Source organism: Theobroma cacao, chromosome 5, assembly GCF_000208745.1.
Source record: "Theobroma cacao cultivar B97-61/B2 chromosome 5, Criollo_cocoa_genome_V2, whole genome shotgun sequence".
NCBI classification, from domain to species: domain Eukaryota; kingdom Viridiplantae; phylum Streptophyta; class Magnoliopsida; order Malvales; family Malvaceae; genus Theobroma; species Theobroma cacao.
In genome coordinates this window covers 24,835,866-24,844,143 of record NC_030854.1, presented here as the reverse complement: position 1 = coordinate 24,844,143, position 8,278 = coordinate 24,835,866, and positions in this window count along the sequence as shown.

Genomic DNA, 8,278 nt, shown 5'->3' with positions numbered 1-8,278 from the left:
TTTGAGAAATAAAAAATTTTAATTCTGACATTTTTTTTAAACATAAGGGCAAAACAGTCATTTTACTTGTCCATGAGGACGTAGTTGAAATTTTTGAAATTTTACACCACCATAACGCTTGTCAAGCCCATGAATTTTACCTATTATTATTTTATACTTTGGATAATTAAGAGATTACATGTGGTGGTGAGAAAATGCTTAATGGTTAAGTTTTAACCATGGACCAATCACATGGTGACACATGTCAAGCTTTAATATTTTTATAATTTCCTTTATAAACTCAACATAAACTATCCCATTTCACTCCTCATGGTTGGCCAAAGCAAAGAACAAAGAGAAAATAATAGAAACAAACCCTAGAGAGGAAAATTCAAGAGAAATTTATTGAATTTGAAAGAACAAAGCAATCAAAGGTAAGATTTTTCAATTTTAGCTTAAAATCTACCTTTTCCATGCTTTCTTTTTCATTTTCTATGGTTGAAACACAAGTTTCTATGAGGGAATACTTGTTGGCTGAACATAGGGAGAGAGGTTTTGATGATAGATTTTGCTAGATTTCATGATATCTTAGTATTTTTAGTTGTTTGATGATGTTTGGCATGAAAAACAAGCAAGAAAATCACATGCCCTTCAGCATCCCTCTTTGGCCGAATTTTATAGATGACATGTTGATGATGGATTTTGTTGTATTTCATGTTATTTAGCTCGTAATTGATGATTTATGGTATCGGATATCGAAAACGACTATCAAAAAGTATAGTTCCTTTAGTAAACGACTTGAACAATAATGAGAAAATCATAGTAAATGGACTTGGATTTGATTCCTAATGATGTAGATGGATTTATTGGACTGTGTTAACACTGATTAGCACGTTAGTTTAGAATCGGAATGAATTTTGGTTATGATGAATTAAGTCACAATCAAGCTCATTGAGGTTTTTGGTGTATTTGGAATATTGGAAGTGCAATGAATATATTTGAAGTTGAATCGAATGTTTTGGTTAATTCAACAGTGTATAGTTCGAGTTAGGTTGAATACAAATTCAGTCCAATCATAATTGAACTCACGTAGAACACCATCTTTAAGTGATTTCGAACAATTCTCATTCAATTTCATGTATTCATATAGAGCCTGAAATAGTTTTATAACAGTTTGGCACAAATATATTGAATTACGTATCGTGTATTATGTATAGGAAGTGAGCCCTCTGATAAGGGTAAAGATATCGTACCCGAGGACCAAGAATAGGAGTACTCCGAACTCCCGTTATTGTGAGTAATCGGACGATCATCTTAACTATCTAAAGTAGTTTATACTCGTTTTTATGATTTTAAAGAATAATAAATTTAAATTGTAAATTATTATGTTTTAAAATTGAAATATTGGTTAAACGAAATGAGATTTATAACTTGCTTGAAATTGAATCATGGTTTTGGAAATTGAGTAAGTGGAGACTATATACTTGTGTTATATATATGTTTTGACATATGGTTTGAATTGATGGCTTATGATAATGTGATGGCATGAATGGTTAGATTTGTGTTTGTGTGGAATATATGAACTGTTTTGTTTTACCTTGACAGGTTAGGTAATATCACATTAGCCATGTCATCCTGTCAAAATGTTTATTGATTTGGTAGGGTAATTAATTAGCTTACTGTAGTGGGCGGGTTTTCGTGAACCAGCCTATTAGAGGGGCACGGTAAACCCCTTTATATTTTACCTTAGTATGAGAGGCACGAAAGGTATCTCTTAAGGTAAGTTTAGAGTTCACTTCACGCCGAACTACCACGTGAGAATGAAACTTAGCCAACACCAAGGAATAGCTATATTTTAAAAGTAAAAACATGTTTTATGGGTATATGTCGTTTTAACATCCTTGGCAGACTCGGTTGGATGCCCGGGCCAAGATGTCCCTAAGTATGAGTTTTGGCACAAGCCAAGTTTTTAAGAGAATCATAAGCCTTGTTGATTATTTTGATGAAATGTAATTGTTTTATATGAATTGAAATGAGTTTTAAATGTTATGAATCATATTATGATGGGATGATTTAACTGTCTTCATTTACTCGACTTTAGATGTTGTAGATGAACTTTGCTTACTCACTGGATTTATAAAAACTCACCCCTTTCTTTTTACCCATTTCAGGCTCAAAACAGTCTGTAGACAGCCGATTTTGTCGAGGGTTGCTTTTGGATTTACATCCTTAGAAATCGAAGGTCTACAGTCTTGTATATTTTCGATTATTGGGACCCACATGTCATTGTAGAATATTTTTGTATACCTGGTTTAGTGTGCTATTATATATATGAATTTATTTTGCTCTTACACTATAAAAATTGTTTATGCTGGATTCTATAAATATTGTTTTATAAGAAAATGAAATATTTTATTTAATATTTTTATTTAGTTTAATTAGTCATAATTTCATTTTAAATGGATGATTTAGATTACTAAAATTATTTTTAGATAAGAAATGTATATTTTTCGATCGTATGCTGTATTTTCACCAGGTTTCCAAATTTTCAGAAAAAATGACCAAAATACCCCTGTGTGGCAGAAATTACTTTTTGTTTGTTTTTTATTTAAAAATAGTTTATATTCCCTTAAATCATGATATTTAGTAACTGTTGCTCACAACGGAAACGTAAAATTGATGCAAGAGCCTTGCGAGGTTTCGGTTGATATTTTGGGTAATGAATGTCTATCAAGACATCGTGGCGATTGTCATGGACTCGAAGGGAGTACCGGGTCGTGACATCAATAGTGCGTCTAGTCATGATGGAATGAATGAGGATGTCTCGATCTTTTGTGAAATCACTAGTATGTGTGGTAGGAAGTAATTTGAAAGCCACAAAATATAACTATATCTTAGAAATGGTTTCATCATAGTCCTCTTGAATGAAACTGGCGCATTACTAAAGAATCGTCATTGAGCATCCTCCTCATAGAGTATATGAATGATATCATCCCAATCCTCATGTTCAGCCAAATATTGCCCATAACCATCATTATCAATATTAGGAGTTTCATAAAATTCATTGATGGCATGGCTCGAGAATGGAACTAATTTACCTCGCATAAAAACAAAATCATTAGTAGCCTCAACAGCGTTAGCGTAAAATTCTCTTACCAGAGGGGTTACAACTGTTGACGAGGCACAAAATTTTTCCCAGTGGCAACCATCAGTCATTGGTTAAAGGTCAAGGTGTGTAATCAACACTTGATCCAGTCATCGTTTAGGTATTGTAATTTTGTTTGCAAGAGAACTTGCGTGTTTAGCCACGACATCAGTTGACACAAATCTAGTATGATAGGACGAACAACTGGAATTTTGTCTTGATTGATTGGGTGCCATTCTCAAATTTCCTAAAATTAATTCTCAACCAAAAGAAAAGAAAAGTACTAGCAAAACACAATAAACCGTCAACAATATTAGTCCATATGTCTTCTCATTAGGATAAAATAATGCCCATAGTTATGAAGAAAAACCCAACAATTAAAATATTTCTAGACTAATGTAAAAAATAACAATAATAATAATATTTGAAACTCAAGAAACTGACCCATATTCCAATATCAACTTACCCTTAAAATTTAAAGCACAAATCTACCTAATCTACCACCCATAAAATAACTAAGCACAATGTCTCAAGAATCATCAATACTCATCACAAATTTCCAACAAAGTAAATAATGTGAAGCAAGTCAACAATATTTCTTAAAAATAAAAAAAAAGAAAATAATAAAAATAAATAAATAAAATATTGAAACTTACTTGAAATCTTAAGCAAAAGTGTTGAAAATAAATTTAGGTAATGGGTATAGGGGAATAAGGATGAAAGGTGAATAATGGTGATGGGAAAATTATGCACTAAAAGAGGAGAGGTGGGGGGGGGAGGGGGGGTTTATATGTGGAAGGTGAGGGCTTCTTTGGTATGGCAGCCCACATAAAGAGGTGGGTTTGTTTGGTTAGTGGGCTACCCATTGTTGGCAGCCCACATCAGAGGGGTTGCAGTCGTCTTTTAGTGGGAGCCGTGGCCCACGTTATAAAAAGTCTCAAGGTCATGGCCTTACTATGGGAGCGCTACAACCCACACTCTGGCAAGTCGTTAGGCCGTAGCCCTGAAGGTTTTTTTTTATGGTGGGTTGCCTAATTTTGGAAACTAACAAAACACGGCGCTGTGACCAACCCCTAGTGGGTGCCACAACTCGTGTTGCTTTCGTTTTTGTTGGGTCGCAACCTACCCCTTCCATCATTTGTTTTTGAGTTTGTTTTGTTTTATTTGTGTAGGGGGCTGTACATACCTGCAAAATAAAAATAAAATGTTAATAATTTAATAATGCAATAAATAAAAATAATTAAAATAAATAAATAAATAAATAAATAAGTTAAAATACTTGGGTTGCCTCCCTAGAAGTTCTTGGTTTATAGTCTTTAGCTTGACTTTCTCTGGTTCAAATTGTGTCGTAAGTTTGATTGAGGATCTTTGACGATCAAAATCGTCACCCTAATAGTGCTTTAATCGTTGCCCATTCACCTTGAAGGTTGATTTATCATCAGCCACCTCTATTGCTCCATGACGAAATACTTTTGTCACAATAAAATGTCCAGACCAACTAGATTTCAGCTTTTTCAAGAAATAATCTCAAACGAGGATTATAAAGAAGAACATGTTGGCCAAGCTCAAAACTTCTCCTTATGATTTTCTGGTCATGCCTTCGTTTTGTCTTCTCTTTGTAAATTCTTGCATTCTCATATGCTTCTTGACAAAATTCATCCATCTCATTAAGTTGCCAAAGACGCTTTTCTCTGACTGCTTGAAGATCAAAATTAAGCTTTTTAATTGCCATATATGCCTTGTGTTCAAGCTTGACTAGAAGATGGCAACCTTTTCCAAACACCAATCTATAAGGAAATACCCAATTTGAGTTTTTTATGCAATCCTAGATGCCCATGAAGCATCATCCAGCTTTTTTTACCTATATTTTCTAGATGGACAAACAATTTTTTCCAAAATTCTTTTAATTTCTTGATTCGAAACCTCAGCTTGGCCACTTGTTTGAGGATGATACACAGTGGCTATTTTATGCTTGACTCCATATTTGGCTAAGATGGTCTCAAAATTTTTATTGTAAAAGTGAGTCTCTTCATCACTAATTATGGCTCTAAGTGTACCAAAACGTGTGAAGATGTTCCTTTGCAAGAAGTTTATCACTACCTTAGAGTCGTTCCTTGGCAATGCAATAGCTTCAACCCATTTAGAGACATAATCAATAGCAACAAAGATATATTCATTATTGCAGGATAGAATGAATGGACCCATAAAATCAATTCCCTATATATAAAAAATTTCGACTTCTAAGATGTTGTTGAGAGGCATCACATGTCTTCTAGAAATATTCCCATTCTTTGACATCTATCACATCTTTCAACAAAATTATGAGCATCTTTGAAAAAAGAAGGCCAAAAAAAACCTAATTGTAGAACCTTTGCAACAATTCGTTTTACCCCATAATGTCCTCCAAAATCATATGGATGGCAATGATGAAGAATATTTTCAAATTCTTCTTCAAGAACACATTTTCTAATGATTCGATCTCCACAATGCTTGTAAAGAAAAGGCTCATTCCACATATAGTATTTGACATCACGCAATAATTTCTTCTTTTGTTGAGAATTAAATTCAAGAGGGAATAGTTTACTCATAAGATAGTTCACAAAATCAGCATACCATGGCAAAATTTTTTCCTTCTCAACATTAAACAATTGTTTATTAAGAAAGATATCATTGATCACTGTTGAATTCCTAATTTGTTCTCCATTCTCCAATCTAGATAAATGATCTGCCACTTGATTTTCTGGACCTCTTCTATCCCGAATTTCCATGTCAAATTCTTGAAGCAAAAGTACCCATCTTATCAAGTGTGGTTTTCCATCTTTTTTCTTGATTAGATATTTAATAGCTGCATGGTCAATGTAGACAATTACTTTAGTACCAACAAGGTAAGAGCGAAATTTATCGAAAGCAAAAACAATAGCAAGCAACTCTTTTTCAATTGTGTTGTAATTTGCTTGAGCCTCATTCAATGTTCTGCTAGCATAATAAATAAGATGAAACATCTTTGCTTTTCGTTGGCACAAAACTACGTCAACTGCATAATCACTAGCATCACACATTAGTTCAAAAGGAATATTCCAATCAAGAACAATGATAATAAGAGCAGATAATAATTTCTTTTTCAATTCAACAAAAGCATCATGGCAAGCATCATCAAAATTAAAAAAAGTATCCTTTACTAACAAATTACATAATGGTTTATAAATTTTAGAAAAATCTCTAATGAATCTCCTATAAAATCCAACATGTCCTAAAAAACTACAAATGCCCTTAACAGAGGTGGGAAGTGGAAATTTTTCAATTGTTTCAATTTTTGTTTTATGTACTTCTAAACCTTTACAAGAGACTCGATGGCCTAAGACTATACCTTATTACACTATAAAGTGACATTTTTTCCAATTTAAAACTAACTTAGTTTCTTCACATCTCTTAAGTACTCTAACAAGATTAAATAGACAATCATCAAAATTATCCCCAAAAGCTGACAAATCATCCATAAATACTTCTAAAAACATTTCAACCATAGTAGAAAAAATTGCCATCATACACCTTTGAAAGTAACTGAAGCATTGCAAAGTCCAAAAGGCATTCTATAAAAAACAAAAATTCCATAAAGACAAGTAAAGGTAGTTTTTTCTTGGTCTTCAGGAGTAATGGCAATTTGATTATAACTAGAATAACCATCCAAAAAACAATAAAAGTCCTTACTTGCTAGTCTATCAAGCATTTGATTAATAAAAGGTAGTGGAAAGTGATCTTTTCTAGTGGCTTTATTCAATTTTCTATAGTCCATACATATTCTCCATCCAGTCACAGTTCTAGTGGGAATGAGCTCATTATTTTCAGTAAAAATTATAGTCATACCTCATTTTTAGAGACACATTGGACTGGACTTACCCATGAACTATCAGAAATAGGATAGATAATAACTGCATCAAGCCATTTGATAATTTCTTTCTTTACTACCTCTTTCATGATCGAATTCAACCTTTGTCGATGCTTAATCGTTGCTTTGTGATTTTCTTCCAAAAGAATTTTGTGCATGCAAATTGATGGACTAATTCCTTTGATGTTTGCAATGGTCCACTCAATTGCTTTTTTGTAGTCTCTTCAAACTTGAAAGAGTTTATTTTCCTATTCATCAAAAAGAGAAGAATAAATAATTACTAGTAATGTAAAAGAATTTTCCAAAAAAACATACCTTAAATAATTAGGCAGTGGTTTAAGCTCAAATGAAGGAGGTTCTTCAATTGAAGGCTTAATTGGTGAAGTTGTAATTGATCATTCAAAAGACTCAAATTGGGATTTTGGGAGATGTGATGGGGCATCAAGATGGTTAGCATATTCAAGAACTTTTTCATCAAAAATATCACATGAAGAATTCAAAGAAGTTTCTAGTGGATCATGATGATTTTCAATAAACACATTATTTGTTATGTCATCCACTACATTAATTGAGAAACATTCATCATGTTCATTGGAAAATTTTAAAGCTTTAAAAATACTAAATGTTACCTACTGATCTTTAACCCTTAAAGTAAGCTCACCTTTTTTCACATCAATTAAAGGTCGAGCAGTTCTCCAAAATAGTCTTCCAAGAATAATCGGTAATTCACTATCTTTTTCCATATCAAGAATTGTCACGACTCGGTACTCCCCTCGAGCCCATGACAATCGCCGCGACGTCCCGATTGACACTCATTATCCGGAATGCCAACCGGAACCCCGTAAGGCTTACATATCAGTTTCTTTCCTTTCCTGTGAGCAATCATTGTTAAATATCAAGTTTTTAGAGAATATATACTATTTTAGATCAAAAACAATCAAAATAAAATTTTCGCCACACAGGGGTATTTTGGTCATTTTTTTCTCAAAAATTTCGAAACTGGCTAAAATGTAATATACAAGTACAAAACACATAATTCATATTCAAAATGAGTTTAAAAGTCTAAAATCTTCATTTAAAACGAAATTACGGTTATTTGAATATAATAAGAAAATAAAAGAAATATTAAGGAAAATATTCTATTTTCTTATAAAACAATATTTATAGAGTTATACGTGAATAATTTTTATAGCGTAAAAGCTAAATAAATTTATACATACTGAAATACAGTAAGCCAAAATATTTAATTTAATTTACAATAACAAGAG